Consider the following 9290-nt stretch of genomic DNA (forward strand, 5'->3'; position numbering starts at 1 on the left):
TATATATATAGATATAGATATATAGATATATAGATATAATGCAGTACATGTAGCCTATTAGTAAAACATACTCACAAGATGGTCAAATGATAGATATACATACACGGATCATTCATAAATAAACTAAATATAACTAAATAACCGAGAAAGGCATATCCTACAGCCATACGACGGACAGAATTAAACACAGGAGGAACATCTCCCATTAATGCCTGATAATCCCTCTCTCGCCTTTAATCCTCTGTAATCCGTGTCACGTGTCTGTATCGGTATTAGATCACTACCCCAGTTAATCCCGGAGCAAGGATAACAAACTAATCTCATTTGTCAACAGACGGAGGGATAGCGTCGTATCATAGTGTTACAACGTAGCGTAAGGAAAGGCAGCCATATTGAATTATGTTTACGGCAATTACGGGACCCTGGCGTGTGCGCGGACGTTCTCAGATATTCAGTAATATATCTCGTTGGTGTATCTTGATGTCTCAGCGCGATAATTACTTTATATAACGATATAATTATCATATTTATATTATTATCATGATTAATTATAATATTTATATTATTATCATGATTAATTATCACAGTAGACACGCGCAGACTACGATCAAGCTGCGTCGGAGTAAAGAGATCTTTCTGAATATCTCCGAATGCGATTAAAAACACAGGTGTAGTGCGGGAAACAAAAGCATGTAACGTCTGCGTCTTTCGCTGCGGCTGCACCACGTGACACACTGCCAGGTCAACATAGGGTCTCTATAGATAGGGACCCTAGGTCAACAGCAGTAGCTGCGTCTCTGCCGGGCAATGTGGACACGCCTGCGTGTGCACATGTGATTCCGGACCGGCAAACAATACCCGCATTTACTAATCTCCCGCATTCCGGCTCGCTGGGGGGAGGGGGAGACGACGGAGGGAGGCCGCGGGGGAGGAGGGAGACGATAACAAACAAGTAATTCTACTCGCGTGTTTGTTTTCGTTGGGCATGCCCCAACCGGCTAGACATCGCTACTAGCTACCAGCGTCATGCCGATAGCATTATGAGCAGCTATTAGACGAAGACTGCGCGGCGAACACACGCACACACAGGCGACCGCACAGCAGCAGCAACAGCACACGCGGCTTTGACGTGCACCGCCGCTGCCTCCACACGCTGGCCGCTGCCGATGGCCGCTTGTGTAAGTTCGGGGGGCCGTAAACATCGAGGGCATCGAGGGTGAAGCGGAGGGCGATGTGTGGCATGTTATTGGGTCGAGGTTGGCGACACCAGCACGCACGTGAGTGTAGTTGGCTTCCTTGATGTGATAACAAACAGAGCGTGTCTCGCTCTGTCGTACGTGCGTGCGTGCACCCGCCCATGCGTGCGTGCCCCCGTGCGTGTGTGCGTAACCCGTCCGTGCGCGCGTGCGTGCGTGCGTGTGTACGGGCGGCCGCTTGTGTGCGCATGTTTGAGTGCGCGTACGTGAGCCTGTGTGTGAGCGCGCGGGCAGATATGTGAGATATATGGGCGTGTTTACTCCTATGTTGAGACGAACGGTCGTTGTGCTCGACTATTGCTAGTCAACCAATTTAGATACGGCTGTTTTACCACTCGCAACGACGGCACGAGAAAGAGAGCGCGCGCGCGAGAACAAAACGGGTGGAATAACGCCTTATGTCCCTGGCGTCCGTTTTATGGTTGGCGCTTACGATGTTCTTACAAGCCGTAAAACTCGAGCTGCGATCTAGTGATTGCACCGGAGCCGTGCTAACGTGCTAAAAACGGATACTCTGTTATTAGTTATTAACCGCAGAAACAACGATGTAAAGATATTACGGCTTCCGGGTGCCGTATAAGTTCCAAAAGCACCTGTTATGCGGAATTATTAAACATAATAGGCTCATAGTTAGGGTTAGGCTATATGAGTTAGAGTTAGGGAGAGGCATACAGCATAGAGATTTATGTTAGGATTAGGCCCATGGTTAGGCAAATTTGGGACAAATCGTTTTTCTTTTCTATTTAATAGAAACAAAATTATTAAATAAATTATTTTTGTTTTCAGTGAATAAAGAGCCATTATTTAGTGTGGTGAGCGTGTCAAAAGTTATATACGGTACCCTAGGCTTCCACGTGGTTTCATAGCGGCTTTCAAGTAGGTTCTGGTGGTTAAGTTAATAAAAAGGCTGAGTGATTCATTTTCGAATTTCGTAGGCAAAATTTGTTTAACTTTCGAGCGTCTTTCATGCTTTTTGCGCGTTCTGTTTTCTCGACTTTCGCCGTTAAAATCACTTAACGCGCCATCGTCATCGTTCCCGCCGTCAGTTTTAGAAAGTTGTCCCCGCCCGTCGTTTTTTACTCCCGCGCTGGCGATCGTTTACGGCAAAAATTGCGGCTCTACGCGCGGCGTGCTCACCCATCTAAAACGAGCGCTGATTGGGGGTAAATCTTTCTTAGTATTCGCCCTCCGTCTTCCCCAGCCGCGATGTGCGCTGTTTACGCTGTGTTACGGTGACCCAGGAGGGGCTACGGTGACCCAGGAGAGGGCTCTGGGCATTTCGAATCTCCGTGATGCTGCTGCGAGCTTACCCCGTGTTTTCCTGTGATCCTCGCGGCCGCAGGGAATGCACTGTTATGTCTCCGCCGCGGGGAAAATCGTGGGCCGAATTTTTGCCGAACGAAATCGAGTGATAATGGAACAACAAACAGAGCAGGGTGGAGTCGCTAGCTAACAAGTTTAGACTCTAAACCCGCCGCGTTCCCCAACAGCTAAACGACTGCTAGGGGGAGGAGGAGGGGAAGGGGAGAGGGACGCGTAACCTAGGGGCTGGCTGCCCGGAAATCAACAGCTACTGCTGGGGGAGGGGGACGAGAAGGGGAAGGGGAGAGACGCGCGTAACCTACGCGAAGGGGAGGGGGAGGGGGCGTACCTGCCCGAAAATCGAGCTATAGCCACTTTATGTAGCTTCTTCAGCGTTTTGAGTAGCTATAGGATTATATCAAGAGTACATAATAGAGATCTATATCTCTATTATGTACTCTTGATTATATTTACGACCCGCACGGTATGATCCCTGTGCACTGCTCGTAGCCTGGCTTCTGCTGTCCCAGTAGAGGCACAATATTCACACAGCCACGTATCACCATGGTGACACCACTACGATGTTACACCATATATATGAACAGTTAGGATGTATGTAATTCTCCTATACCCATCATTTAAACAGGCTCCTCGGTCCTGTCACCATGGTAACACCACTGCTATATGAGCAGTTAGGATGTATCTATATTTCTCTACCCATCATTAAAACAGTCACCTATCAACATGGTAACACCACTGACAAATGAACAATTAGGATGTATGTATATTCCTCAATCCATCATTAAAACAGGCACATGTTATCATAATAACACCACTGCTAAATGAACAATTAAGATGTATGTATATTCCTCTATCCATTATCAAAACAGGCACATGTCACCATGGTAACGCCACTGCTATATGAACAATTAGAATGTACGTATATTTCTCTGTCCTTCATTAAAACAGCCACCTATCACCATGGTAACACCACTGCTATATGAGCAGTTAGGATGTATACGTATCAGGAGTAGATAATAGGAATTCCCTATTATCTACTCCTGATACGTATGTATATTCCTCTATCCATCAGCCACCTATCTAGCACCTACCTAGCACCTATCTAACACCTATCTAACACCTCTCTAGCACCTATCTAACACCTATCTAACACCTATCTAACACCTATTTAGCACCTATCTATAGCACCTATCTAACACCTATCTATGGCACCTATCTACCACCTATCTATAGCACCTATCTAGCACCTATCTAGCACCTATCTAACACCTATCTAGCACCTTTCTAGCACCTATCTAGCACCTATCTAGCACCTATCTAACACCTATCTAGCACCTATCTAGCACCTATCTAGCACCTATCTAGCACCTATCTAACACCTATCTAGCACCTATCTAACACCTATCTAGCATCTATCCAGCACCTATCTAGCACCTATCTAGCACCTATCTAACACCTATCTAGCATCTATCCAGCACCTATCTAACACCTATCTAGCACCTATCTACACCTATACTAGCCATCTATTCCAGATGAGACGGGATACTAGAGAAGCGTTGCCGAAAGGAGGTGTTGATCCAACGGACGCGTTAAGCCGCAGATCTTGCGCCGCAGTTCCGCGGCAGGGCGCAGCGCGACCGCTCAGCTTTCGGGAACGTCCTACGGACAGTATGGCCAGCGCTGGCAACAGCTCATGGATCGTGCCGCCGAGATGTGCATAGGGCCCGGTGCGCACGAATGCCATAGCTGCCACGCGCGCCACTCGATAATTTACGGCGATACAATGAACACTCAGCCTGCTTTGGCGCTGCATGATTCTTTTGCAAGTTCCAATGGAAAATATTCTATAAAAGTGTCACACCTGCATCTATTTCTACCACTCGCTGTTTATAAGTTTTATTATGAATTGTATCTTTATTATCTGCTGTCCGGTGGCTTCATGTACACGAAGCGGCAGCCTTCGCAGTGGATACATAAGCTGGGTTTCTATAATAATATATTGCGGAAATATACGGCCTCTATTCATGTAAAATAGAAATGCTTCACCTTATATACAAACCAATGCGGAGCGTTAATAACTCACACTAATCAATTGGAAACACAGACAACACCCACCAAACCTGCTCCGGCGTCCCCATATTCAATTTGCCGATAGCCGATATCCTAGCCGCCTCAGCATAATAATTGATTGAACGTTTAATTTTACCAGGAGTACAATGAAACAGGCCTCAGCTGCATAGCTGAGCTGCGTTTCTTGCCAAGTTCAATAAAATGATCAATAAAGTGGTCAACAACCGTCTACTTCTCAACACTGTTGATGTATAAGTTTTTATTATCGAACTGTAATTTTATTATGCTGTCAGCGGCCTTTCATATAACGAGCGGCAGCTGGCAGCGAAAGCATGAAGCTTGGTCTTTCAGTATATAACTAATACATGCGCAAATCATATGCCTCTATTCATGTACATTAGAAATGCTTCACCTAATCAAACAATGGTACGACGCGTAAGTAATCACATAATAAATCACAGTAGAGGATAGCCTAGTATGTTGAGTAATGATCCTAGGTTGTTGATGCGTAGGTGATGTCGAGTGCTATATATGCGTATACTATAGGGGTTTGCACCGTTCAAGGGTAACTGCGAAGCAGGCGCAGTTCCAGTTTTGTCTGCCGAATGTTTTTTCTGCACAAGGGGCAATCACGGGCCCCCCTCGGACCGCCGCAGGGGTTAGACGATTTTGCTATAAGCAGCCGCTTGCGCGACGACTGTTGAATATATCGCAAAATGCCTGCTATCGTACGCTCTCAAACACGGATTTCAAAACAAATACTCATCCAACAGCTTCGTCTTTGCTTTCCTATTTGAAAGAACCAGTTTTGAGCTTCTTATGAAAACACTAATGTCTCTGTGCGTAACCGGCTGTGTCACGCGAAATCACACAGGAGACGTGACCGCAAGATTTCTCGCCACGACGCCACGCCATGCGCTGACCGCCACATATATCTCTAACTATCACTGATAATCTATAAATGGCAAAACATCGCAGAACTCACATAGGTGCGTTAAGATGGATACGCGAAGTTCGAAGCCGGGCAGTTGATGATTGAGGGCTAGCCTGCTACCGAACCTTCACTCAGGCAACTTAAAATTTTTTCGTTGGCCTTTATTTTTTAAAACAACTTGAAGTGAGTTCGCGTAGCGTGTCGAACTGTAGCACCGCGCCGGCGAGTCTAGGTCATGCGAGCGGGAGCGTTTTCTTTTTTTTAATGACTTGAAAATGGTACGTTAGATGGACTCGTTGCGCCATCCTTATGGGACGCGATACTTCGAAACATCATCTCAGGGCATGAAACAGGACAAAACGCTAATTCGTTTTCTACAGGAAAGAAGTACGCGCGCGAGCCGCAAGACCACAAATACGAGCTTTGTATTTATGCGCTCGCCCTACGTGCATACTCGAAAGGCTTCTGAAATGCCCACAACTGCTCAATTGAGCGAGTTTAACCGCTTTATCCTGTTACCCATAGGGCCATTGTCGGAAATATTTTTCAACAGAGCATGGCGATTTCATCAATGGGTTGACCGCGCTACCAAGCCTCCGCTCGCGCGCGCGCTGTTCGCTCGCCTTCGCGCGGAATCCGGCTTGACAGAATCGTCTTGAGCATTCTTTTAACGTGTGTGGATGCACCTATCTAGCACCTATCTAACATCCTTATCGTAACACTTATCTCAGGCCCCTATCTAGCACTTATCGGTCAACACCTACTATATCTAAACACCCCTTTTTTCTAAACAGCCTTATACTTAGCGCATCCTACATTTCATAGCCACCTTATCTAGCATCTATCTAGCACCTATCTGAAGCATCCTATCTAGCATCCTATCATTTAGCATACTTAGATCTGCAGATAGACCTATCTTAATCCCCTACTCACATTGGTAGCACCTAGTCTAACACCTTCATCTCCCGAGCCCCTATTGTGGAATCAACCTATCTCCATGAGCACCTATCTAGCCACCATAATCTTGCACCATCTCCCGCCCCACCTATCGTGCACTACCTGATCTATACCAACCCGTATCTAAGTGACTCTTCTATAGGGTCCACTATACCTTCAAGCACTATCTTAAGCACCTATCTAGCACCTATCTAGCCCCTATCTAGCCATCGATCTAACACTCTATCTAGCACCTATCTAGCCCTATCTAGCATCGCTATCGTGACCTATCTAGCACCTAGTGCTAGAATCTCTAGTCTAGACACCTATCTAAACACACACGTATTCTGTTAACACCATAATCGCTCCATACCACCGTATCTAGCATGGCCTATCTAACACCTATATCTGAGCACCTATATCTGAACATCCTATCTAACCCCTATCTAACACCTATCTAGCACCTATCTTGAACACCTATCTATGCACGTATCTGAACACCTATCTCACACCTAGTGCTTACCGCACTATCTAACACCTAATGGTAGCACTATCTTACACCTATCTAACACCTATCTCACACCTATCTAGACACGACGCTATCTAGCACCTATATCTAGCAACTTCTATATCTGAGCAGCTATCTAACACCTATGCTAGCACCGTTAATCTGGAGCCAGCCTATCTGCACCTATCTAGCTAGCAGTCAATCGTATCTTTAGCAACAAGAGTCACCTATCTAGCTTCTATCTCAACCGCACCTCATTAGTTGATCATAGCACCTATCTTAACACCATATTATCCCGTAGACACCTATCTAACACCGTATTCTAAGCGACCTATCTGCGGATCTATCTTCGCACCCCCTAGTTCTAGCAATCTATGCTAGCCCCTAATATCTAGAGCATCGCTGGTCTGAACACCTATCTAGCATCCATATCCTAGACATCTATCTAGGCCAGCGTGTATCTTAGCAGCAGCCTATTCTCTTTATGCACCCCCATTATCGTAATTCATCTTAGCCGGTCCCGTTATCTCAGCTATCTGATCTTAGCAGTCACCTTAGTTTTAACTATTTCGTGATCGACTAAGCAACCCCATATCATAGCATGTGTTGCACCTGCCATCCCATCTAGCAGTATTTACGCGCCTATTTTGGGCCTATAGTCCTAGCACCATATATTTAGCCCCAGCGTTTTCACGATGAGCTTCACGGCCTAAGCAGACCTACCATGTTCATTGACAAGTGAGGGAGGTGGTACCCGCTCCTCGACAGTCTTGTCGTAACCACTTATGGTGATGGCATCCCCTTGTTAGAAATTCGATCATCTCGCTTACTCAGCGGGGACTTCCAAGCGCAGCTTCGGGCGTCGTCTCTATCACCTACTGTACGACCGCTTCCGCCGCCCCGTCGCCTCCGTCGTCCTCGCTGCCACCGGTGTCTGCTCTTGGCAGCGCCGCCTGCTGGCTCTGCTCTTACTCTCCGTCCGCGACTGTCGGCGTCTCGCCTCTGGCAGCTAGCGTCCTTCGTGGAACGCCAAGGAACGGATTCTGGTTAAATTTTCCGGGTTTTCAATCATTTATTATTTGGTTATTATTTTAAATTATACGAATATGCGAATGTGCTTTGTCGACCGCTGGGACGCCTGGTGGGTAGAACCGATCACGGATTTGCGGATCGCTCGCGCGAGTTATTAATTCCGTTTGCAATAATCTCTCGACCTTTTAAATTATTTAAATGTTTGCATTATTGTTTTAATTTCGATTAACTATTATTTAGATTTCGGGATTTGCTGGCGTATGTTTGACGACGGAATATTCTTGAGGGGAAAAGTGACAGATTTAGCTATACAATCTGGATGATTCTGTTAGGCCGGCGCGCGCCATACATGACTGCTACGAAGCTAGGATCCTAAGCCATACGATACTTGCGGGGCAGGCCGTGAAAGATCGAGAGAGAAAGATTGAGAGGTAGAGATGGGAGGCATCGGACGACGAGCACAAGATGGAGCACCTGAGAATAGACGGTGAGATGAGAGAGGGATGAGAGGAGAGCGAGTGACCGAAAAGTAAGTGTGTTGGGTGAATACACTTTGTTGAGCTGGAGTGACTTTTGTCTGCTCTGCTCTCTCGCTCCCTGCTCTTCTGTTCTCGGGCGCTTACGTTCGTGCGACTGTTTACTATTAGGATTGACACGGAGAGACAAAGGAGAGAGAAGAGTGATTAGCGTAGCACAACAACACACAACAGACCAGCAACCCCAGCGAGCAGCAACCCAGGGCAACAAACCAACAAAGTAGCAACATCTAACATAACTCAGACACCGTAAATACGCGGCCAGCGACACGCATTCTCCTGCTTTCTCATATCCTCTAACCAGCTCCCGCAAGGCGCCCGCGTATCTTTCTTCATCATGACCCGCTGGTCCTCACACCTGCTCACAGACCGCAGTCCCATCTCTCGCTCGCCGAGCCTGATGCTCCCACACCGCCGCATGCAGCTCTCTACTCTGGCTAGTGTCTGCACGCTCTCAGTACAAGCCCTCCCGCCGCTTACCTTCGCACCGACCTGTCCCACACGCACGAGCCCATTTATTCTCGTGACCCCCTTTCTTTACTCAAAAACGAAATACAATATTCCTCCCAACACCGCTGAAGCAATTCTGCTGACTAGTGCTCTCTGCGCCTTTATTCGTGTAACAGGATCTCGCCCATCTCACTTATTTCTGCCCTATGCTCTTCACTCACAGCTGCTGGCCTCGATATCCTAAC

This window comes from Priapulus caudatus, unplaced genomic scaffold, assembly GCF_000485595.1.
Source record: "Priapulus caudatus unplaced genomic scaffold, Priapulus_caudatus-5.0.1 Scaffold722, whole genome shotgun sequence".
NCBI classification, from domain to species: Eukaryota; Metazoa; Priapulida; class Priapulimorpha; order Priapulimorphida; family Priapulidae; genus Priapulus; species Priapulus caudatus.